The sequence below is a fragment of the Triturus cristatus genome, chromosome 12 (genome assembly GCF_964204655.1).
Source record: "Triturus cristatus chromosome 12, aTriCri1.1, whole genome shotgun sequence".
Classification (NCBI taxonomy): domain Eukaryota; kingdom Metazoa; phylum Chordata; class Amphibia; order Caudata; family Salamandridae; genus Triturus; species Triturus cristatus.
Window position 1 is genome coordinate 596,276,455 of NC_140595.1, and position 26,214 is coordinate 596,302,668.

General features: G+C 46.1%; 1 pseudogene; it reads right to left on the minus strand.

The window, feature by feature from the left end:
• The window catches only part of LOC146776343 (fascin-like), a 41,972-nt pseudogene that overhangs the window by 14,428 nt on the left and 1,330 nt on the right, over nt 1-26,214 (minus strand).

Consider the following 26,214-nt stretch of genomic DNA (forward strand, 5'->3'; position numbering starts at 1 on the left):
GCAGACGTGGTGGGTGACTCTGGGATACATGATAGCCAAGCGTGATATTGCTCAACTGTGGGGGTCCCAGAGGCCCCCGACGGTCTCGGCCTGGAAAGAACACATGGACTGGTGCATGTTTCGAGAAAAGGTGGTGTATGTGGCAAGGGGTAAGCCTGGGACATGGGTGAAAGTATGGGGCCCCTGGAACGCCTACCGAGGGGGTATCTGTGCACCACCGCTGCTGCCTGCTGCCTCGCCAGCCCCGTCCCCTTAGCCGACTCATTCCCCCGCTGCCGGGCATTGGGTTCCCCCAGTCCTCGCTCTGTTCTCTTCCCCCTCGTTATACTTCTGTGTACAGTTGGGACCCCCCCTCTAGGGGAGCACGTGCTGCTATTTTCGATTGTGGGTTGCCTTGTGGGTGTGGTTTTAATTTTTGTTGTTCTTAATTTAAAATGAAACCGCATAATGGGGTCTGGACGATGTGGCCTTTGACATTGTTACCTACTGAGAAATGCTCATCCGTAATACCACGTGTTCCATAAATGTATGTCGTATGTTCCTACCATCGCTAGCGGCCGGCCGGAAGGTTGTGGGCCCATACTTGTATACTTTTAAGATCTGTAATAAACGGTTTCAAAAAAAAAAAAAAAAAAAAAAGTAAGCCCTGCTTTGCAGGTGGCTTTTAAATAAATATTATGTACAAATTCGAATTTGGAATTGAAGGTACTTCCAAAGTCTTAAACTACCTTATTTTTACATGGAAGTCACCCCTAAGGTCTCCCCTAAGTGGTACGGTACCTTGTAACTATAAGCAGGGACATGATTAAATATGTTTTTGATGAACTGGTGAGGGAAACACTGCCAATTTCGTTTTTCCCCATTGTAGCTCCATAGGCTAACTGTGAGGAGGGAGACCCGGCATTGGCTTCTCATTTACTCCCCATGCCGCATATATCACCAACAGTCGGGACCAACGTCCCAGAGAGGCCAGCAAAGTCAGGGTTAATCTTCCCCGATGCCTTTCATGTGCAGGGAGAAGCCCGGCCTTGTGGTAACCAAGGCCAATGGGAGCAGAGAGAGGCGGAGCCACCACCATATGAGGAGGTGCTGGGAAAACCGGAAGACGCTGAGATCACTGAGGAGAGAAGGAGCCTGTTTGCATCGAGGGAGGAGGACGCCACGTTAGATGAACAGAAGGACCGAACCATAAGACGGAGAGAAGGCATTCCAGCTGAATAGAAGGAGAACTCGCCCGACACTGTGCACCGAGACGAAGAAGCAGATGAAAGCCTCAAGACATAGTTCGAGGACTGGTGGACACCCCCCAGGGGACACTCTTACTCCACCGCAACTCAGGAGGGTTGCGGCCCCTGCAGTACGTTATTGGGGGGAGGGGAGTGAAGGGTTGAGGGAGAGGGGGGAAAAGAGAGGAAAGCACGGAGGGTAATGTAAAACCCTCATAACTATTGTCCGCCCTTACGCACTTCCCTTGGCGCCTACATAGCCCGCTTGAGCACACCCCTGATCATTTTTGTTATATATTAACCTGACATATTTTGGAGTCATTAAGGAAGGGGATTTCTCCAGACAACTGCATGTGCCCCTCCGAATGAAAAGAGATTACTTGCTTTAGGATAATAATCGGTACCCTGAAGATTAGGGACTGGTTGTCAACTATCAGATGACAAGAATCCTCATGATTTTGCTTATTTGGTTTTTCTCTTCTTTTTATTTTTGTTAATGCGGTGCACCCTTTTGTCGCATGGTATCCACACACTGCCCCAGATGGTGAAGGGTCCTATCCTGGAATTCTGATCCTCTGGGCAGTTAAACTTACTGCTACCTTCTTCTTCTCTTTTTTGAGGCTCCTGGGGACGTCATCTCAATGGAAACTCTGCCCTTACCGGAAGAAGACCATGTGAAATAAATCTATGAAGAAGAAAAAAAGACCCTTTCCCTTCCTGATTTACTTGTTTATGCCCACCACAATAAAACTACAACAAAATTAATCCACCTATATGGCCTCCGAGATTCTTTTTCCGCCTGTCCCTCACACACTAACGTAGGAAAGCTTTATTAAACTTTAATAACGTCTAACTAGTGACAGGAGTGCGCTAAATGATACTTCAAAGTGTCTAATAGTTAGAATAAACACAACAAATTACCATGGTTAGATTTATTATAACTATTACAGAAAAGAAGTAATAGAACTTGCTTTTCTGATATGCCTAAATCCATGTCTAGAGTAGCCTCTCTTGATTAGCCAGGCTGAGCCAAGCTGCTCTGATGAGGTGTGAAGGAGCCTGAAAGGAAACAAAGAGACATCTGGTGGGAGGAGAGATGCAAGCTGCAGAGCAAAAGGCAAGAAGAGGGCTGGGTAGCCAAACTGGTCTTCAAAGAGGGAAAGACACTTGGGATAGGACCTAGGCTCACCCCTCACTTCCTGAACTCCCAGCCAGATGGGAGCCCCTGTAATTGAAGTAGCAGAGGGACTGGAAGGCGAGCCTTAGGGAAAGCTAATCATGCCTGTAGGTTGAGTTAGACACACCTTAAGCTCAAGGAGAAATGTTTTCCAGTTTGTTTTTTTAAAGAACAGTGCCTTCTGAAGCAAAAATATGCCACACTTTGGGGAAAGTTGTCACACCTGAGGGTGGCACCCTATACCCATTGGTCATGGGTGCCCCCTGCTTGTCAACCAAGATGCATGGATAAATATGGGGGAACTGTCCAGAAACTCAGATTCCTGCCCATAGAAACAAGAGGAAGAAGGACTGTCCTACTGGAACCCCTGGCCTGCAACAAGAGGACTGCACGCTAAGTGATTGCACCTACTGCATACTTTGAAACCACAGCAAAAGAAGGACTTTGCCTTGCACTGAGGGCCAGATGTACAAACATTCACATTTGCGAGTCACAAATTGTGTCGAATTGCGACTCTCAATTTGCGACTCGCAAAAGGGAACTTACAACTGTGTCTCAGACACTGTTTGCGATTCCCAATGGGGTCGCAAATTGCATGCCTCATTAATATTCATGAGGCAGTCGCAATTTCCGACCCCATTGGGAATGGCTAGCACTCACCGGGATGGTGGCCTGCTGGGGTCAGCAGACCACTATGTCTGTGACTACTTTTTTAATAAAGCAGTTTTTTTTTTTAAAGATGCCCGTTTTCCTAAAAGGAAAACGGGATGCATTTAAAAAAGAAAAAGAAAACTTTTCATTTTCATTTTTAAGGGCAGGCAGTGGTCCCTGGGACCACTGCCTGCTCATAATAAATATTCTCGCACCCATTCACAAAGGTGAAGGGGTCCCCTTCCAGTTTGCGAGTGGCTTACCACCCTTTTGAAAAGGGTGGTAAACTGCGAGTGTTATGTGACTGCAAATGCGGTCGTAAAACAATCATACATTGAAGTCAGACTCGCTATTAGGAAGGGATGCCTTTTGCCCGCCCCTTCCTCATAGAGAGTCGCAACCCTAATTTCCGAGTTGCTAATAGGTTAGCAATATATGGTTTGTACATGGGGCAGCCAATTTTGCGGTCACAAACGGGCCGAATTACCGGTTGTGACCGCAAAATACTGTAGTACATCTGCCACTAAATGTTTAAGGAGTGGACTCCATTAAAGGAACAGATTAAAAGGGCTCCACCTGCATCATCTCCACCAAGAAGAAACCAACTAACCACCTTCAGCTTGACTTTAAAGGATTTGGCCAGGTGCATTGTGAGAACTTTAGCCCCAGTTCTCCAGGAACCAACTCAGAGCTTCTGGAACCTTGGCTGGTGTTGTGGATCCATCAAGAACCCATTCACATGTTTTTCGAGTGCCCGCATTTGTACCCGTTTTGGGAAGCCATTAGCAAGACTCTTTCACTTTCTGTGGGTGTTAACATCACCCTGGACCTTACATCAGTAATATTTGGTTGCTATCATGGGGTCCCTTCTTTGGCAAAAAAGCTTATTTTCTATGCCATACTGCTTGCCAGGAGGGAGATATGCAGGAAGTGGAAGGACTCTTCATCTCCTTCTATTAACGACTGGTATGCTTCTACTCTGCTGGTCTCTAAGTTGGACTTGGCTAGAACTGGTAATCCAGATAAAAGATCTTTCTGGTATCTTCTGAATTGGGTCCATTGAGTATCTGGGTTTTTTTTTTTCCCCCCAGGTCCAATGATTAAGCCATTAATCCCATTTTAGGGGATAGCCGCTTCCAGGTGCTATTCTTTTCTAGTACCTTGGCTGGATTCTAGCAACCATTGTTTTGGTTTTATATTAGCGATCACTGTTGGTTGAAACATTGTTGCTGAGGGGTGAGCTCCCCGTTCCATCATTGCCCCAACCAGTTATAGTAATTGAGGCAGCACATTGTATGTAAACCTATAAGATTGCATAATGAAACCTGTGTGGCAGATGAGGACAAAAAAAAAAAAAAAGAACCCAAAAGAACCTCATGAAGGTATTTCCAGAAGTTTGAGACAATTTGGAGCATTTTGACCTAAAAGCTCCATAAGCTGACCAACCCGTCATTGAGTGCCAAGCCGGCGAAGTCGAACAGCAACCCAGCCTCAAATTCAGGATCGCTCTGCTGAAGCTCTTCATCATTGATGAGATTTCCAGGGATCGACAGAGGCATCCTGTTTAAGCAAGTCACCACTGTTGAGGCCAAACCACGCCGGCCAAAGAGTCCCACTCAACGACGAGATAAAAAGCCCCAAAAAAGTCAGAAGGTAAAAACTTGACCGGACCCTACCACTCATTGTATCCGACCCGCGCTCCATCGCTGTTGGCGTGAAACTTTGACTTTGTCCCAGTGTAGCGCAACCAGATGTCCCAAGTTGAAGCTTTTGGCTTTTAAGCACTAGAAAGTGTTTATTCTTTAAAAATTCATACATTCAGTTCCCTACATTGGATTTTTGCCGTTTTGGTGTCATTTTAATCACAACAATATTTCCTATTTTTATAAATTGGTTTGGATTTTATTGTGTGTTGTGTCTTATTTAATGTATTGGTGTTTTTAAATGCTTTACACACCTGTCTTCTAAGTTAACCCTACCTGCTTGCAGTCAGCTACCAAGGGTTGATCTAAGGAATAATTTATTGAGACCTTGACTGTAAAATATATTGTGATTGTTACCTTATTACTACTGGTAGGTACCTGTCTACACCTACTAACAAACCACCTTCCAACAATAATCTTTAATTTCATTAGAGGAGCAGAGAGAGAGAGAGGTAGAAATTGCTGCACTTTTTTGTGTAAATTGATGACAGAATGTTCTCATGGAAATGGTAAAGGTGAGTGTGTTGCTGCAAAGAGTGAGACTGATATCACAGTGTGCACATGGCATAGGTTGGTTGGTGTAGAGCACGCTGGTATTGGTTGGATACTTCATAGACAGTCACGCTGGTATTGGTTGTCATAGGTGAACAGAGAATTGTGGGTGAAAATAACTTCTTGCTTTGAACGAAAAGTCATTTGTGAATATTGTATTTTGCTGATTGGTCCTTTGACATTTCCTCATAATGTCACATTTAATCTGAGAATTAGCGAACATTTAAGAAGGATGCTATATGACATGAAACCACTTCATAGACCTACACAATACGAAGCACTTAATGTCTGGGAACATACAGCTCATCTTAGGCAGAGAGAGAGATTTCAAAGAAGAGTCAAGAAAGCCATACACACTTGTGCAGATGCTAGATGGAATGCAGAACAGAAATCTTAGAGAACTGATATGATTGCAGTAGCTAGATTATATCCTGCATTAATGAGTGAGGAAGAAGGGAAAAGTAAATGAAAGGATAAGAAAAAGAAGAATGCGCTAGAAGACACAGAGAATATAGCTGAGGACAGTGATAGTGATTCAAATGAGGATTTTATAACCGAATTATTGTTGGACCGTCACCTCCATTCAATGTCACCCAAACTGGGGGAGTGAGCAATGTACATATTGGTGAGACTTTTGATGTGCCTACGGCAACAATAAATATGAATCCTATTTCGATGGGACAGAATTTGGGAATGACAGCCCCTTTAAATTCACTTGCTCTAAATATCCCAGATGCATTAACCGTTCCGGTTACAATTGGTCCGGTATAAATCTTGATTAGCAGGAAATACAACACATACTTTGGCTGTTCCTACTGGAATTAATTCTATAGCTAGTAACTTTGTGGAATCAACAATGAGATCAAGTGCTCAGACTCCTATGGTGCCGACACAAGGGAATACCCCATGTGCTGCAAGTGCAGACCCTACATTTAATCAGACAGAACTTGATCCAACTAGGTTTCACCAGAGATCACCACCCTTTATTATGTCTAGAAAAGAATGAGCTTCCATATGTAAATTACAGTACTCCCCGGACAGAGGTGCCTATGGGAAAGCCAAATAATGACATGTACCTTTTGAACTCACCACCCAAGGCAAACATTGGTACCTACAGTAAAAAGAAATGTATTAATACCCAGCAGAACAATCAGATCTTCCTGCACGAGCACTCAATGACTGGCTCAGAGGTAAAGATACACCAACTGGTATTGGAAATATTGGAACGAATGGAAGGAATGCCTAGGCCCTAGAGAACGAAAGGGCAATGGATGTGGGTAGGAGGCTGGCTTAGTATTTAGTGCACACTTATCTAAGTGAAGCACCTTGCACTAATCCAGGCAACTCCTATGGTAATTTTAGTGGTCTTAGACAACCATAGAAAGCTCTCTAAGTGGTAGCTGTGGAGAGCAGCCCTTAGGCTTATCTTGAAGGAGTGTTAAGCAGCTTGTTTTATCAGTCCTAATAATGTAGTGTAGGTTAAACAAAAAATAACCACACAATGTATATATAAAAGTATGTCTATTTATTACACAACACACACTACCACATTGGTATATCTCCTTCGGGGAGATATAAACACACACAAAAAATAATACTTCAATTGCAATAGGTAAGCAAGCACAAAATACAGAGGTCTCCAAGGGGAGACCAAATCATATACTAAAAATGTGGAATGCAAACTGCGACTAAGTTGGAACTTTAACCAGGAGACACAGAGGAGCTGGGGACACAAGGACCACCCAAGGTAAGTACACAGGAAACCCAAGGAGGCTGTGTGCAGAGTGCAAACAAAGCCACATGTCCAACAGAAGTCAACGGGGAAGTCGCACCTGCAGTTGTGGAGAAGAAGGACCCTTTCCAGTGGACCCTGAAGAAATCCTGTGTAAGACAGAAGGTTGGTGAGTCACCCCACTTGTGGATACCCTAGGAACTAGGATACCTACACCAGGGATGCTGGGTACACAGGTGCAAAGTGACGTTGGAAACCGGCTCCGACCACAACGGAGGACTTCAGAAAAGATGCCGCTGGAGAAGACTGTGCACAGGTCTTGTGGAATCCAAGGGTGAATTCTTGAAGTGAAGAACCTGTAAGCAGAGGGGATAGTGTCTATGACACTCAGAGGTGACAGGAGGCACAGAAGAGCAATGCCCACCAATGACGAACGGTTCAGGAGAGTTGACGGTGACCATGAAGCTGCAGCTGTGAGGACCAGGCAACACTGTGAAAGACCAGGAGGCGTGCATGAGCTGTCCCACATTGGAATGCGAGAACCAGGGGGTCAGTGTCCAGCAGGAGCACCAACAAGCCTTGGCAGCTGCAACAAGTGTGGAAAGAGAAGAAGGAGCAATGTTGGGACCAGTTAGGTCAAAGGGACTCACCACAAGAAGGAGAGTCAGAGCAGGCCCCAAGCAAACAGGGGAGCATACTGAAGCAGAAGAAGACCCTCAAGAGGACCCACAGGCCGAAGGCACATAAGTCGCAAGAGGACCTTGAGCAGCTCACCAAGAAGTAAGGCGCACAGTGCAGAGGATGGGGTGAGGATGTGTCACTTGGCAGGAAGAGATATTGAAGACTGGTGCTGCTTGTAGCCCAAAGATCTTTGGAGTGCAGAGCCAACAAGCCTTCGCAGCGGCAAGTTGACAAGGTACACAGAGGTTTGGTCCCAGCGCTTCCGACGAGGGATACTAGCCTCAAAATTGCAGAGAGGACAGGTCAGGCCTTGAGGGACTTGCAGAACAACCACCCGGGTTGCTGAGCCTTTGGAAGCTCGTGGGACGTCAGGAACCACAGACTGGTCAGCCTAGTGGCAGTGCAGGGGAGTGAATCCTTTACTCCAAGGGAGATTACTTCGGGTGTCTTTGATGCCCACAGGTCTGTTGGAAGATCCTTGATGAAGCACAGGCATAGACAACAAAGAAGACTTGCAGAACAGGGAGACCAGGAGCTGCAGGAGTCTTCCTTGATGTAGTCTTGGTTCCAGGCAAAGTCCAAGTGTCGAGGTGGTCGAAGAGTGACGTGGTTTCAGGCTTGAGTCTTGTCCCAAGATGAAACTGAGGACCCACCCACAGTTTAGCCCTTAAGTACCCTATAAAAGGGGTTGGGACGAGTCAGGGGTCCCTCCCAGAGGAGGGCTGGACAGAGGGAGGATACTCCCACGGCCTTTGTTCAGTTTCGCACCAGACCGGGAGCCAAAGGCACCCTGACCTGGCTCAAACCGAAGTATGCAAGGAGGGCACCAATTGTGCCCTTCAAAGTAGTCTGGTGGGGCTGGCAAGAACCCCCACACCAGCCCAATACATTAAGTACTTTCTGAGAGGTTATCACACCTCCCTGTGAAAGGAAACCTATTGTTCTACCTTCTCCCTGCTCAAGCTCAGCTCAGCAGCAGGAGGGCAGAATTGTGTCTGGGGTTGGCAGCAGCCTTAGCTTGTGGCAGACCTTGAAATGCTGTTACCGGGTGTATTGGGGGCTTCCTGGAGGAGCCCCCAAGTGCATGGAATCATACCTCCAACACCGGTAACGGTGTTGGGGTATGATTTCAACATGTTTGATACCAAGCAGGATTCAGGGTCGGCACATCCACTACATAGTCAGCCATTGCGTAATGGCGGATGGCCACTATATGTATTAAAATGGCTGGCAAAGCCTGGAGAATCGACTCCAGGGTTTGTGGGGGTATCCTGCTCATTGAGGGGTACCCTCAAAATTATAACCAAGCACCCTGCCTTCGGGATTGAAAGGCCTATCTTAGGGGTAAATTATAGGTCTTAAGTGTAATGACCTCAGATACAAGGAAACTTATATATGTTGTAAGTGGTGCGAGCACCAACTTACACAGGCTGCAACGGCAGGCCTGTAGTCACAGTTGAAGTGGGTGGCACCATACATGCTGCAGCCCGTGGGAGGCCCCTGTGAGAGGCCCCTGGTGTACGTATGTCCTGGATACGTTAATATCATATACTAGGGACTTACAAGGGTACACCAGTAGCCAATTTGTGGAGTTACAGAAGTACTTCCCATGTGAATTTAAGGAGGAAGCACACTGACTGGGGTCCTGATTAGCAGGATCCCAGTCAGACTAGTAAAAAAAACATACTGACACCAGCAACAAATGGGGGGAACCATGAAAGCAGATCCTACTTTCCTACAATGTGGCTAAATGAAAAGTTTCCTAGCTATCGTAACGGAAAGTTTAAATTCTATTAAGGACATGGAGGTGAGGATTGGGCTGTCACTTCCTTCACTTTAATCACCAGCAGCAATTTTAACAAGATGTGTTTAACAACACAGCTACATTTCCTTGGGAAAAAAGTAAATGGATGATCCAATCAGGGTGCTACGCATTCCTATAACTGTACCTGTAGGCTCTCTATCTCCCTCTTTCTTTGTGTGAAAACAGTCATCTTTGAAATTCATTCTTTCTTATTGGGTTCCGTCCCTGCGAAAGAAAGGGACAGTGTGAAACACTGGTAACCGATGATCGGAACAATTTAAACTGTACAATAGAGATATCTCCTGAAAAGGAGAATAACACCAGGCATTACCAAGCAACATGCACAAGAAATACATCAGTCAATGAACCATCATATCGAAAGGTGTATAAACACTGGGCGGGTCTTCTGATCCTATCGGAAACTGGGTGGCCTAATCCTCACCTCAGTGTCCTTAATAGGATTGAAACCTTCTGTTACGATAGCTAGGACATTTTACAGTCTATGTCAGGATCCGGAGGCGAGGATTAGGGTAGGTTAAAGCTTTTCCACCACTAGTCTTTACAGAGACAAGACTGGTTTCAAGTAAAATTGTCTGTTTTCAAATATATGATTTATATCTATTTGATTGATGTGCCAAAGTACACCTAATAGTAAACACATTTTTTGATGTGTATTTTTGTGAATAAAAAACTTTTTGTATGAATCAAAATTGAACTGGTTTGAGTGCCGGGGTCTACTTCCAAGTTTCTGACATTTTCACTAGGTCTGCTTAAACCATAGTGAACCACACCTTAGGTAGTGAGGTGTTAATGTTTTACCTTGAGGGGCACCAACACTGTTTAGTCAATCCCAATGCACATAGAGAGTGATGTGCTACCAACTAGACCACTACTACCATCTGTAAATATTGTCTAGTTTGTGTGGTGTGGATGCACTCAGCTCTCTGCATTACCACAATATAAATATTGGACATACTTCAAAATATGGCATCCTTTGATGATGAAAGAGATAAACTCCTACAGGAACTTATCTCTGGCACAACTGATAGTATAATTCGTTCTAAACCTACCAATATACATGAAGGCCTTAAACAGAAATGTATCAAATGTATGTAGAGCGCTTAAGGAAACAGGAATTATCCCGATGGCGGGATGCTACTATCTTGAAGAGGAACCTAGATATTAAACAAATACCTTGTGGATTACGAGTCATTATTTTCCCGTCTTTTGAGGACTTAGATCCTGATTTAATAAAAGAATGGGAGGAATTGATTGTAAGTTCATCTTATGGAATGATAGATATACTCATCCGCCATGCTGAACGAAAACGCAATAATTTGCTTGCTGAAATAGACAAATTGGAAAATGATATTAAGATGCTCAATTTGCCAGAAGCCACTGAAAAAATTATAAGATTCTTAAAGATGTTTTAGCTAACCATCAGCTTTATATAAAGGACAAGAAAACAAGAAAACTAAAAAGAGATGAATATGATTACAAATATTGTCTAATTCTAGGACCGTATTAACATCCCACACGGTTGAATACCTGGGCTCTGTGGGCACTGATAGCCTAATGCCCCATAACAATTTACAAACAAAGGGATGTTCCCCTACCAGATGACCATCCACCAGCAAAGGGCCCGCCAAAGATAGCGGAGCAGAACATATTTATAGACCTATAGGCCAAACCTTCCAATGCCAAAGACGCCAGAAAATTCCCTATGGGCGAGATGTACGACAATATTTTGCAGTCACAAATGGGAAATCGTCCTGTTTACGACCGCAAAATTGGTCTGCCCCATGTACAAACCCTATTTTGCAAGTCTGTAACCTATCACCAACTAGCAAAATGGGGTTTGCGACTCACTATTAGGAAGGGGCGTGCCAAGGGCATCCCTTGCTGATAGCGAGTCTCAGTTAAATGTATGATTGTTTTGCGACCGCAATTGCGGTCGCAAACCCTTGCAGTTTACTCGCAAATGGGAAGGTCCGAGGTGGAATCGACGAGACATCCTATTTCACATGCTCCGTCTCCAGTGGTAATGAAAAAGTACAATCAAGTGATTACATTTTTTAAATCAAAAATATCTCCTAAAGAAATTGATTGGGTCAAGATTGACAGAACGACCCAAAGAGTCAATACATGCTTATTATGAGAGACTGTTGCAGGTATTCAAACAGTTCAGTGGAACAGAGACTATTGAGCCTAAAGACATGGGGCATTTTGTGTGCAGATTTGCATATGGATTGAAACCCGAGGGTAGTTTGATGATTCAGCAGCATTTGATTTTTTGGCAGAGTAAGCCCATTGATGAAATATTGAGGTATGATGAATACTGTAGCAACAAATTGGAAATGAAACACAAGAAAGTTAAGGAAAAGCTGATGGTGACACAAATAAAGGCTGCACAGCGAGGTCAGAATCAGCCATTTGTAGGGAACGCTGGTGTCATGCAGGTAGGGTATCAACAGGGAGTTCCTATGATGGAAGGTGGAAATGGATTTCAACCACAAGGTAGAGGGTGTGGTGTTCCAATTGAGCTGAGTACAGGGACTGATTTAGCAACTTTAAAAAAAAGTCCAATCCGTGCCATGTCTACAGCAGATTACAGCATTGGAAGCACAAATGTGGATTTAATCCTGGTAACATGGCTAATGGGAATCAGGTTCAGGATGGTGGATTTGTGCAATCACAAGGTAATAATATAGTTCAGACACAACAAGTACAGAGACAAAGGGTTCACAATCCCAATGTACCTCAAGCTCAGGTAATGCAGGTTTCACAGCCCCAATGCCACAACAAAATGCAAATGTCCAAAGATCCAACATGAATCAGGTTTCCAACGTAAACACCAATCCTTTTGTGAATTAGGATACGTCTCAATACTACTCTATGATACAAACAGATGATGATTACAGCTCAGACCTGTCGCAATGATTGGGACTGAGAGGGGAGGAGGATTGCATACTTGGCACAACCTTAGAAGTAGACCAGAGTGGTCCATTTATGGATGGTGAGGTAAATGGGTCTCCCATATCATTCCTCATTGACACTGGTGCTGGCCGCTCTACTGTGAGAACAGCAGAGGTTCCCAATCTAACCCTCTCGGGAAAAAGAACCCAAGTTGTAGGAGTTACGAATAAACAAATGACTAGCCCAGTTTCAGAAGCAGTACCTGTCAAAATAGGGACCTTCAAGGAGAATCACCGACTTGGGGTGTGTGATTCGTGTCCTGTAAATCTACTTGGACGAGACCTACTGTGCAAGCTAAACTGATCCATTTACTGTACCCCAAATCGTATAGAGTTCCAGACTGATGATGAGGACATTGTCTTTAAAATTCTTAATCAGAGGACAGGGATCAACCTTTTCCCGATGTTGACAAAGGATGATTTGCCACCAGAACTAAGATACACAGTGTTATCTGAAGTCTGGGACTTTTCAGGGAAAGCTATAGGGCTCATAAAGGGTGTTGACTGCATAACAGTGAAATCTAATTCCCAGTACCCGAGAATCCCACAGTACAATCTGACCCATAAAACTATTGCTGGGATTACTCCTGTGATTGACTCAATGATTGAGCAAGGCATTCTGCAGGAGATTATAAGGAGTCCGTGTAATTCACACATTATGGGTTTGCAGAAACCCAATGGCAAGTTCCATTGTTGTTCCCTCTTGCCCTGTGGTACCCAATCCAGCTGTGATTTTGTTTCAGATTCCATGTGAGGACAAGTGGTTCTCTGTCATCGATTTATACCAAGCTTTTTTCCTACACCATTGCATAAGGATAGACAATTCCTTTTAGCTTTCCGGTTTGGAAGCCGTGTTTCGGCATGGTGCTAAGTCCCATCAGGGTATACGGCGAGCACGCCAATTTTTAACCAGATACTTATAAGGAATCAGGAGTGCCTGGTGATGTCCTATCACTCAGTCCTAGTCCAATACACTAACAACCTATTAGTGATGTCAAATACACAAGAGGCTTGCAAAGAAGCCATAATTGCTCTGTTGAACCACTCAGCTGACAATGGACATAAAGTGTCCCCCGACCAAATTGCAGTACTGTAAGAAAGAAGTCCTGTACCTAGGACATCACATTGAGAAAGGAGCGAGGAAGGTGTCACAAGACAGAATCTCAGCGATTCTGAAAATGAATCCACCAGAAGGAAGTCAGGATGTTCTTGGGAATGGTGAGCTACTGTCAACAGAGGATTCCCAACTTTTCCCTAACGGCCAAAGATGTGTCAGATCCGGTTCTATGGGATGACAGCTGTATGCATTGCTTTTCAGAGCTGAGAGAATGCCTCTGCCACGCCCTGGCACTGGGTATGCCTGATTATAATAAATGTTTTGCTTTGTTTTGCAATGAGAGGGAGGGCTGCGCTCTCTCAGTGCTAACTCAGATGCACGGGAATGCTCGCAGATCCATCGTCTATTTTTCTGCCACACTTGTTCCAGTAGCTGCTACTTTGCCTGGCTTTCTTAAAGCCGTAGCCTCAACTGGTGCCAACATTGAGCAGTACGAGAGCATTGTCATGGGTCCTCCTTTGACTGTTTTTGTCCCCCACTCTGTCGATATCCTGTTGACACGTACCAGAACCCAGTACCTGACCAACAGTCATCTCACCAAGTATGAAGAAGTCATTCTTGGCAGTGAAAATGTAACATTGAGGAGATGTACTACACTTAAGCCCGCAACTCTGTTGCCCATACCTGGAAACGCTATAATTGAGGGTGAAGTTGAGCATGACTGTCTTGATATTACTGAATTATGCACCAAGCTGAGACCTGACCCACTAGATGTGCCACTACCTGAATCAGATGATGTGATGTTTGTTGAGGGCTACTGCTTACGAGACCATGAGAGAAACCTGAGAGCTGCCTTTGCGGTCTGTACCATTTCAGGTGTGGTCAAAGCCTCCTGGCATCAAGGAGTATTTTCAGCACAAGTAGACAAATTGATTGCTCTTACTAGAGCATGCTGTGTTTCAGACCAGCTGAGTGTGACCATTTTCACTGATAGTCAGTATGGCTTTGGTGTTGTTCACAACTTCGGACAGTTATGATCACAAAGGGGATTCATGACCTCATCAGGTTCTCCAAAATGGTGAAAGTGTCCATAGTCTTTTTAAAGGCTTTACAGTTACCTGCCCAGATTACGGTTGTGAAGTGTGCTGCATGCCGAAATGGCACAGATTATGTGACAGCAGGCAACAGGTATGCCGATGAGACTGTGAGATAGTGTGCTCTGAATGCTTACACCTTTAATGGGGAGTGCCACAATTAATAATTGGATGCCACAAATTGCAATCTGTTGTGGACTGCAGTTGATACTTGGGAGGAAGTTAAGAGGTTACAGAAAAAAGGGTCAGAAACAGGACAGCAAGGCTGTTTAGAGCTGGTTGTGTCAAAAGAGATGAGGATGACATTTGGGCTTCAGGAGATGGAAGACCTGTGTGGCCAGATAGCTTTTCACCACCAATTGCGAGCCATTATCATGGACCTGCACATGTAGTAGGAAGAGATGCCATGGTACGCTTGTTCAAGCACACATGGTTTAACCCAAGATTCTTACTGATGGCAGAAGGACTGTGTCACAGATTTTGTGCCGGCAGCAGAATGTAGGCAGGGGAACAGCAGTAAAAATGAGTCACATAGGGCGATCAGGTGGTCCCTTCAACAGGATGCAACTGGTCTTTATTGAGATTCCTGTGTGCAATGCCTGAGATATGTTATAGAGACTATGTGCATCTCGTTGGGTTGAAGCTTACCCAACCAGGAGAAATGATACAGTGGCTAAGTTATTGTTGAGGGAGGTAATCCCAAGGTTCAGTTTCCCAACTTTTTTGGAGTCAAACCGAGCAACTCATTTTAATAATGAGATCCTGAAGATGTTGTGCCCAGCACTACAAGTCAAACAGAGCATACATCGCAGTTAAAGACCACAGGCTTCCGGAATTGTGGAGCAGGTCAATGGCACGTTGAAATCCAGATTGGCTAAAGTGTGTACTTCGACATCCTTGAAATGGCCTGATGCTTTGCCTCTTGTGTTGATGAGCATACGCAGTACTATGGATAGGAGGACATGATTGTCTCCCCATGAAATCATCATGGGTAGAGCAATGAGACTGCCAGCTGTGCCTGCAAATGCGCTTGTGAACATTACAGAGGACATGATTCTTGATTAGTGCAAAGCACTGGCTGATGTAGTGCATTCTGTGTCTCACCAGGTTGGAGATGCTACATCCCCACCACAACAGGAGCAGTGCTATGATCTCAGTCCCGACAACTGAGTTATGAGAAAGAAGCAAGTGTGCAAGTCGTGCTTGGAGCCTCAGTGGCGTTGCCCCTACCAGGTTCTCTTGGTCATTACAACAGCTGTGAAGTGTGGAGGTCTCCCCAACTGAGTACATGCCGCCCATACTCGTAGAGTCCCAAGTCACCTTGATGACATTACACCTGTCCCTGGTGTGCCGGTGGTAACAATGAGACAAAGGGGGCAGGTTAGTCAAGCTGTTGGGGATCAGCAAGAAGCTGGGACAGCACTTGCATGGCCTAAGGGGGGTCTGAGAGAGTCAACTGTAGAAATCAGTAGACGAAATTCCTGCACTTCAAGGATAGTCATACGGTACTGCATGCCGTCAGACAAAATTGGCCACTTCGGGAGGAAGACAATTATGTCATGTTGTTCCCTGACTACATCTGGGCCGAGGAAGTCAAACAACGCCTCAGCCAACAGGGAGTGCAATTCTCACTGCTGTTTCCAGCATGCCTCAAGATAATCTTCGAGGGCATCGCCTCCTTTTTCACTGACCCGGCTGACGCATCGGACTGGATTGACCAGCACTCAACTCAAATGGACCCAGGCTCTCAGACGCTGGTCACATTCTAAGAGCACGCTGACCCCGGAAAAAGCAGTGCCGGAGGAGGGGGACTCCATCACGTTCAAGGTCCCTGCCTTGGGGCTTCACATTTAGCTCCCCGGACTTGGAGCAAATTATCGTCACACGTCGCAAAGCTCTGCAGGCTGCAGCGGATCTGGGCCCTACTTCTGTCACCGCTGATGACGAGAAGGGGCCCCCACATCTTTACCTCTGAGGAAGATCCCAGCGACTGGGGCACCTCTCGAGCCGAGTCAATGACACCATCCATTGTGACTCCCCAAACAGCTGACACTCTCATTTAAATGACCCCTGAGTAGATTCCTATCTCTCTCTCACTGTTAGCCGTGCTATGAATTGTGAGCGAGCGTAACACTGGCCCAGTACTCTTTGCTGCCCCGACCCCCCTTTTAACTTAACCAACTCCATATAGGCTACATGCACCGCTTGCTCTGGGAAAATAGTCAGCTTGCCCTCTACACTAAAGAACATGCTCCTTGTTTTGTTTGGACATACTATTGGTTGCAGTAGGTCCCCAGTGTTGGGAATATGTCCCTCCCCAGTTATCTCCCTACCTCCTCGTTCCTCCCTTCCTTCTCATCCCAGTACAGAGGTAAGCGAGTGCCACTACACTCCAGGGACTGTTGTTCTCTAGGCAGGGGCGGAGCAGTAAGCGCGCTTCTTTCCCCATCTTTCTCCATCGCATCACTCTCGCCTGACTATGGCCCCTAACGCTGACACCAATTTCCTCACTCTAAACGTACGAGGCATGCACACTGCCCGCAAGCGCTACACTGTATACTCCTATATCAAGCGTTAACAGGCGCAGATAGCTCTTTTACAAGAGACACACCTTACGGCGGAAGAACTAGTCCGTCTGCTGAAGCGATGGCGAGGAACCTTCTGTGCCACTACCTACACGGCATTTGCCAGGGGGTAATGGTATGGTTGCGGCCTGGCGTCCCCTTCCAGGAAACCTGTAGGGCGGTTGACACTGAGGGGCGATATGCATTACTCGAAGGGCTTCTAGATGGTTAACCGGTACTCTTAGGTAGCATCAATGCACCCAAAACTGAGCAGGGAAAATTCTGGGACTCCCTTTTAGGCGTCTTGGCCCAATTCACAGGCTCACCATGAATATTAGGGGGAGATTAAAATTGTATGCCTGATCTCTCCCTGGATAGGTCCCACCTGCCCATTCCTCGCTCCCCGCCCTACGTGCAAACGGAGTGCTTCCGTACCTGGGTACACCACTGGTCGCTCAGGGACAGCTGGAGTACCCTGCCCCCCACGACTAAATTATACTTATTTCACTCTATCCTGCACAACCTCTATATATGCCTTGACCGCTTCTTGTGCTCACCCTCTATCGTCCCACTGTTTCAGTGTGCAGAATATCTGGGGCGGGTCCTGTCGGATGACGATGCACACCTCATAGCCCTAAAAGGGTGGCCCACTCCACCTCCTGTCCCCGTGTCACGGCTGCCGTTTGACTGTCTTGAAGACCAGGTGTTTCGACATGAACAGGAAGCAAACAATCACTGCTATTTCTCCAAAAACTTCAACACAGCATCCACCAGAATTCTGGAATGGGAGGCTTTCAAGGTAGTCACTAGAGGGGCATATATCCTGCAGATAGTAAGGGTCAGAGGGGCATATATCCTGCAGATAGTAAGGGTCCGTAGAACACTTGAGCGGAACTTGCAGGCGGCAGATCGCAAATTTGCTGCCCTCAGCAGGGCAGCGGATGCCAGCCCATTATTTGCGGCTCAGTTGGTGGAGGTACGAAGTGCCCACTCGGCACCCCTAACAGATCTCAGGTGTTATATTTCAAATCGTACGCCGCTAGGGTGCATAGGGAGGGAGGCAGGCCGGGAGCACTCTTGGCATGGCTTATTCACCAGGATTCTGACGCTCGCCCCGTAACTGAAGTGGTCACCCCCTCTGGCGTTGTGGTCCATGCCCAATCTGACGATTATGTTGAGGTGTACATGGCCCCGCTGCATGATTAATCGAAATCCATAGACCAGTTCCTCGCCACTCTCACTCTGCCCCAGATTTCTTCCCAGGTGAAGGCCTCCATGGACGTGGAGATTACACCAGCTGATGTGAAACAGGCGATCCTGGACCTGGCCCAAAATAAAACCCCAGGCTTGGATTACCTGCCGTTAGAATACTACAACGCCGTTTCCAATTCGTTGGGGGAAATGTACAGGGCAGACTTGTAGGACGGTGAGTTCCTGCATTTGCTCCGCAGGTCTCTTCTGGTCTCAGTTCCGAAGCCAGACAGGGATCCCACCCTGTTGGCCTTCTATAGACTGATTGTCCTCCTGATGGAGGATTACAAAATCCTTGGTAACATTTTAGCAGATCGTTATGCCCAAATTCTTTCTGTACTCGTACACCCCGATCAGAATGGTTTTGTCCCTGGCAGAAGCGCGTCTCAGAAAATGTGCTGCCTTTTTCACGTTCAGGATCGAGTGAGGGGCCTTTTTCCCCGTGCTGCTTGCCTGGTCCTGGACCTAGAGAAGGCATTTGATACCATGTCCTGGCCCTATTTGTTCTCGGTACTCCACCACATGGGAATGGGACCTAAACTCCTAGCCTACAGTAATTTGCTATTTTTGAACCCCACCTCGCGGGTAAGCTTGGGCCACTACATAGTGGATTCCTTTCCTGTGAACCGGGTACTCATCAAGGTGACTGCCGTCCCCCCCTGCTCTTTGCCCTGGCAATGGGACCCCTGGTGGTGTGCCTGCAGGGGGAGGGAGAGGAATGGGGCATCCCCCTGATGGACAAGATCCACAGTGTGTCCTGGTATGCAGATGACCTGCTTCTTTATCTGCAGGACATCTCAACCAACCTCGAATCTCTTCGGGCCTTGCTGTCAAACTATGCACATGCAGCCAGGCTGAGGGTTAACTGGGTGAAATCTTAAGTCTATCCTCTCAGCCCTGACCTCCCTCAGTGAGAGGTGTGCGTTGGCGATTCTAGCCTCGCCAGGCACGCATGGGCACCTCGCTACCTGGGCATTAGCCTGTACCATACTCCCCATGATCTCTACGAGGGCAATCACTGCAGAATACTGGCAGGCATATGCTCATTGGTGGGATTTTGGAGGACTTTTGCCCTGGCCCCTATAGGAAAAATCGCATTGGCAAAAATGGTCCTCCTACCTCGTCTCCTTTATTATTTTGCCAACCTTCCGGTCATTCCTCCCGCTTCTTTTTCAGGGAACTAGACGCTCTGCTTTTTCCCTTATTTGGTGAAATGCCAGCCGGCGAGTCATTTTGGTTAAGGTGCAGCTGCCGGCAAACCAAAGGGGTCTAAGAGCCCTGTCGTTTGAGGCATACTTCCCAGTGGCACAGCTCCAGTGGCTGTCTCGCTGAACAGTGGGGCTCTACTTGGGGGAGGCCTGTTCTGACATTGGGCCTTTACCATTGCTGGCAATCCGCCGCCTGCTCCTACCGGGAGCTTAACCTGCCTGAACCCATTCAATACAGGTAAATACTGAACAGGCACATATGCTCACATCCATCGTCTGTCCCGAGGGGCCCCACTCTACACCTCGCAACTGCCGCTACTCGGCTTGCCCCGTGGTGGGGCTACTACCCTGCCCGGGAGGTATAGACCTGGACATATCACTCGCATCTTGAGATGGAGTCTCTATTTTCTGAGGGCCAGTTACTTACCTTCGACCAGCTAGCGGAAGAAAGCAGACTCCCCCTCGGGCAATTCCTTCTCCTTAGGCAAATCATACTTGATTGGCGGCGCCTTTGGGACCTATCTGGGGATGAAAGCACGACCCATCTAGTGCTTCACACAGTACTGACCATGGGCCCCAGCTGAAACCTTATTACTTAGATATTGAAGGGCATCCGGGAACTGACCCCTGCCCCACTTGCTCAGTCACGTCACAAATGGAGGGAGGAGTTTGAGAGGCCACTACGCGACAAAGAGTGGGAGCAAGCACTGGAATTTCCAAAGAAGGTTTCTCGGAACTCCCGTTTAAAAAATATACAATTCTTTACCATTACCCGGTGTCACTGTTTGCGTGCCATCGCTGCTAGACCCCTAGAACCTTTCTCCATATGTTCTGGGCATGCCCTGCAACCATATTGGAGCGCCATCCATGTCAAACTATGCAACGTCACGGAGCCCCCCAACACCTCTTCCTGGGAAGCCTGTTCATTAAGAATATTACGGCGCAGGAAACACTACAAAGTGCAGTCGTGGTTTACAGTCCTGGCCCTCCTTCCAGCCAAACGAGGCATCACACTGCACTGGTGGGCACCTGAGGGATCCCCCCTGTCGGGCTAGATAGGAGCAGTACATAAGTGGGGCGCTGCAAAGGAAAATGCGCTTCCATTAGAGGAGGTGCGTAGAGTGCGCCGCTGCCCCACCTCCCCTGAATGGGCATAGCTACTTCTGAGCTTCTGCCAGACTATTGATTATAGTACTCACACAAAGTAAGTGGACGCTAATTCAAACAAAACAAGAACATACTTGTGTATGAGGGAAAAGGGGAGTCATTATCTTAAAGACGAGAGCCCTCACTCACCCAAGGGTGACATGCTTCATCATTGGGTCCCCTCTTGCACACTGTGACAGAAAGGTACACAGTGTGGGCTACAACTCTCCCTGTGGAGAGGAGCATGGGGTGTTTTATAATGTTCCCAATTTAGGCGATTGGGGTGAGGGGCAGAGTGCAAAAAAACAACAAAATGTGTATATTAAAACTAGCTCCTGGGTGACTAAACTAAATTTATTCCATGTCCCCATAGACTAGGATTAAAAAGACTAGTGATATATAGGACTGACAGAATGTCCTATTCGTCAGAGGTCAACATGTTTCTGCCAGATGACCAAAAAGTTTGCGGCATTCATCAGGACCTAAAGCGATGTCACTCTGCTAGTAATTAGTGAAAAATAATATATTTAAAAACCATAATTAATTGTCATGGTAGTTATGACAATGGTACCAGCTGCAGTCTGGTCCAATGTCTAGGCGGTAATATAAGTTTACCTCCACCTTGTGGGAGTTTTTACCTCAGGTCACAGATTTCTCATGTTCCTCTGCATCCTCGCTAAAGGGGCAAAAACACTATTGATTATGACACTACACCCCACAGTCCCCAGGTCCACCTGCAGTGTCTCATTGAGCGGCCTCCCTAGGGGCGGCGGTAACCCTGCCTTACTGACACCTCCCCACCCTGCGCGCAAATACATGGCAGCCGGCACAACCTGATGGAATCATTAAGCGCCTACAACGGCGGATACTCAGGGAAAACTACCGCACACCTGCTTAACCCTCCCCCTCTTCTCCTTGTCACTACCCTTGGTTTGGTACCCCATGTTAGTAACTAGTTCTCCCCTTATCATACATCTTTTGGGTACGTAAACAAGTAGACACACCTTCTCTGGGAGCGACTCGCCCCCTGAAAGTGCTTCATAAACATTCTATGAACTCAGTCCTTACTCTCATTACATGTAATGGTGCCTCAATACCAGTCATTTTCCCCGGTATGCTATGTCTACACCTCTGACTCAGATGAATATGTAATGCTTTACTTGTTATCTGAAAACCCAATAAAAAGGTTTTATGAAAAACAGTAGAAATCGGTACAGAAGGGTACCATCTTGTAGTGTTGACTGCACCAGATTCAGACCCTGACGAAGGGCATACTGCAGCAGTAACTTGAGCTGTACTTGGAGACTGACGGCCATGGATACAGGAGAGAGGGAGACGCATTTTGTCTGAAGTGCAAGCGCCACACACCATCCCAGACGTTCCGTTATTTTATTATTATTAATTTAATTTGTAACACACACAAATCTATCTCGGCGCATAGTAGATCACAGGCAAGGCGGTAACTGCTGAATTAGAACAGAACACTGCCTTAAGTAATTTTCTAAATTGAAGGTGGTCAGTGGATTTTGAATGTGAAATGCCAACTTATTCCAATACAGAGGGGATAGGTATGAAAAAGACCTTCCCCCAGTTTGGCACCTTCGACCTGTGGGACAATGAGCAGAGCTTTATCACTGGATCTTATAAGTCGGATTGGGTGATAGTGAGTGAGTTTCAAAGATCGGTAGCTGGGACCTTTTCCTATCAGAGAGTTGTGTGTTAGGCAACACATTTTAAAAACAATTATTTTCCGGATCGGTGACCAATGCAATGAACGCAAAAGGGGAGAGGATGCAGCCTCAGATTGAAGAATGCAAATAAGCCGGGCTGCAGTGTTCTGAACAACTTGTAGTTTCGATAACAGTGCCTCATTTGCCGAGGCCACAAGGGCATTGCCATAATCCAATCGGCTAATGCAAGAACCTGAACCAGAATTATCTTCACTGGAAAAGGGAGGAAAGGGAAGGCTCTCCTCAACAGGCGCATTGTGTGAAAGTAGGTACCTATAATAGACAGAACCTGCTCTTTCATGGTAAGGAATTGGTCCAATCAGACACCCACGTTCTTGACTACCTATTTGGGAATCTGAGCCATTCCAAGTTCAGAAAGCCACCAGTCAGGGCTAAAAGCTCTTAGGCCTTGCCAAATAGCTTAATCTGTTTTACCTGCATTCAACTGGAGGCACTTCTCCATCATCCAGCCAGCGACTGCTTTGATTCCAGCTGAGAAGTGTTCTTTATCTTTGACCAGGTCTTTGTCAAAGGAGATTATTAGCTGTGTATCATCAGCATAGGATAGTATTTTGAAACCAAAAGCTTTGACAGTCTTGGCTAGGGGAGTGACACATATGTTAAAAAGTGTGGGGCAACCCCATATCTAGCATCATGGTGAGTGATGTGGAAGAAATCAGAGTGATGGTTTGAGTTCTGTTAGTTAAGAAATCACAAACCATTGGTCTGGCCATGATGGACCACTGTATTGTTAATTATTTGAATGGTTGCACTGTCTCTTGGGAAGAAAATCAATAAAAACAAAGTTAAAAAAATAAATAAATAAATAACCGAACCATTGTAGCGCTGTCCCATGCATTACAGTCTCCTGCAGCCTTTGAAGCAGCCTGGGAGGAGACACAGTATCAAACGCCGAGGACAAGTCCAGCAGCACAAGATTGGATGGTATATTAGCATCTAGAGAGCATCTAATGTGGTCTGTAACTTCTACCAAGACTGTCTCTGTGCTGTGTGATGGTCTGACCCCAGATTGTGATGGATCCAGAAGCTTATTGATCTCTAAGTAATCCATTAGTTGTTTGTTTATTTGTCCTTTCAACAGCTTGCTCAGTAAAGGAAGCAGCAAAATAGGTTGATAGTTGGTGTCGTTAGTAGGTGCCATGTTGGCCGTCTTTTGGATCGGGAGGACCTGAGCCGCTTTCCAGGCCAGGGGAATTTTCCCTGTGTTAGCTGATAGATTGAACTGAGAGCATATTGTAGGGGAGAGTTGATTAGAAAGAACAGCAGAGATCCTAGGGGGACATATATCCAAAGGAGAGCCTGATTTGGCTAGTACAAACGCTTTCTGAATTAATAGTAAGAAAGCACTAAGCTTTCCTACGCTGAAGGCACAGTTGGAAGGCGGTAGATCAAAATTAGACTCCTCATGTGCCTGATCAAATTGGCTGGGGAAGTTCTGATAAATCAATTTGATTTTATCCTCAAAATAATTAGCCAGAGAATCGCATAGAGCTTGTGATGCATGTGTCTCTTGAAGGTGGGTTTATAAAACTGTTGAGCACTTTAAATGGCTCTTTAAACAAGTTTCCAGCCTGGCCGATTTGGTTGGAAATGTAAGATTTCCAGGCTCTTTTGATGTTATGGTGGTAGATCGTTATGACTGCTCTAATGGCCTTCTTATGAAGTATATTTTTGGTCAGACGCCACCGTCTTTCCAATTTTTTGCAAGAAACTTTCTCTGTTCGGTTTTATACCAGGGCACATGGGATCCATGTTTGGAAATGGAACAACATTTAAGAGGGGCAACCTTTTCAGTGAGGTAATCTATTAACGCCTGATCAACGTCTAAGTCTTCAGAGGTAACAACAAAGTCAAACTCCTTAGTGAGAGTTGGGTGTGACTTTTTGCCAGTGTCTTGACACGTTTTTGTGAGCTTTCGTTGTTTTTTCCGTCTCTTTTACCTTGGGAATCTGGAAATGGATAAGTGAGTGGTCCATCCAGAGTAAAGGTTGGGAGGTTCACAGGCCAGAGAAACAGAGTTTGTAAAGATAAGATCCAGCATATGCCCCGTGACATGAGCAGGTCGGTTGACTTTTTGGTGCGGGCCGAGCGTGGCTAAATCAGATATAACCTGTGCTACATCCGCATTTAGGGAGTCTTCCCCATGATAATTAAGGTCTCCCAGCAAAAGAAACTGTTGAGTTGCCAAAACCGGGGTCACGATATATTTCGTTAGGCACTGATTAAACTCTTTTTTGGTCTCAGGAGGGCGATACACTAAGGCGCCTTTCCAGCCGTCCATGGGGGAAGTTCAAGCTTAAAAAAAACATATCTCAGCCCAATCAGCATATAAAGTATCTGTGAGTGAAAGTTTGGCAGTGTCTTTAAAAACAATGGCTTTTCCGCCTCTTGTCCTGCCCTCTCTGTCCATTCTAAGTATGTGATAGTTGTCAGGGAGAGCCAGCATGTTAGCTGGTAGAGTAGTGGAACTCAACTAGGTTTCGGTAAGTAAACCGACCTCAGGTGACAATGAGGAGAACAAGTTCCAGAGTTCAATTGCATGCTTTGGCAAAGACCTGCCGTTAAAGAGAAGGCAGTCAAGACGCTTAGGAGCATTGGAGTAAAAAGTACAAGGAATGGTGCTTAGTGAATCAATAGGAGTGGCAGCTGTCTTATGTTTATAGTTACTAACCGGCCGTGTTGATTTGTGCATCTCTCTAGATACATCCTGGAGATAGTGTAATTTAGAATTTGGACAGGATACAGGCCCTTCTAAATGAGTCAAAAAGGACCGTTGCAATGGGTACCTGAGGGGGCCCAAGCTCTACACAAATTATCAATTTTATATAAAACTTCATATAAGAGATTCTAGTAAGGTACCTGGATTCTGATGAAAAAGTTGCAGGGCTCCTGGCTCCTGGTGACGGTTGGGCATGGACGGCCACAGATGGGCTGACTTTGGCGCGCCTGTTGCGAGCGTCCGCTGCACGTTGGCACCGACTTGGCTTCATGTAGCTGCCGGATATGAGCAGATAGATTTTTTACTTTGCGTTCAGTTCCGTTTTTATTATAGATTTAGATCTTACAATGAGATCTACAATATAAACAAGCATTTGCAATGCATTAGGTCTCGCATTTACGCGAGTTGGAGCTATTGACATTGCAAATAACAATGCCTATTGGCATTGTCATTTACAATGCCAATAGCTTTAACTCATGTAACTGCGAGACCTATTGCATTGCAAATGCTTGTTTTCTGTGTTGTATAGCGCGACCCGAAGGTATTGGACCACATTACATGAGCACCAGTTCCTTTACACAAGGACACACACATTCATTGCTTTGGTAGGCACGGGAGATTAAGTGATCTGCCCAGAATCACTGGATGTTGAGCCGACACCGATATTAAAGTTTTTATCACTGCAGGCTGTCATAAATGAAGTGTGCAGTCTTCTATAACCTGACAAACTTTCCCTATTCTTTACAACAATCATCGTACAGTGGAGTATTGTTCTCACACTGCAGCGCCATGTTTGTCCATGACTTGACTAAGAAGATTAATCGCGTAGATGAAGGCCGGCTCTCAGCCACTCTTGAAACACCCCCCAGGGCGCGCGCCATTGTTCCGCTTGTCATCGGTTCCGCCTTTGAGTGGGAGGCGCT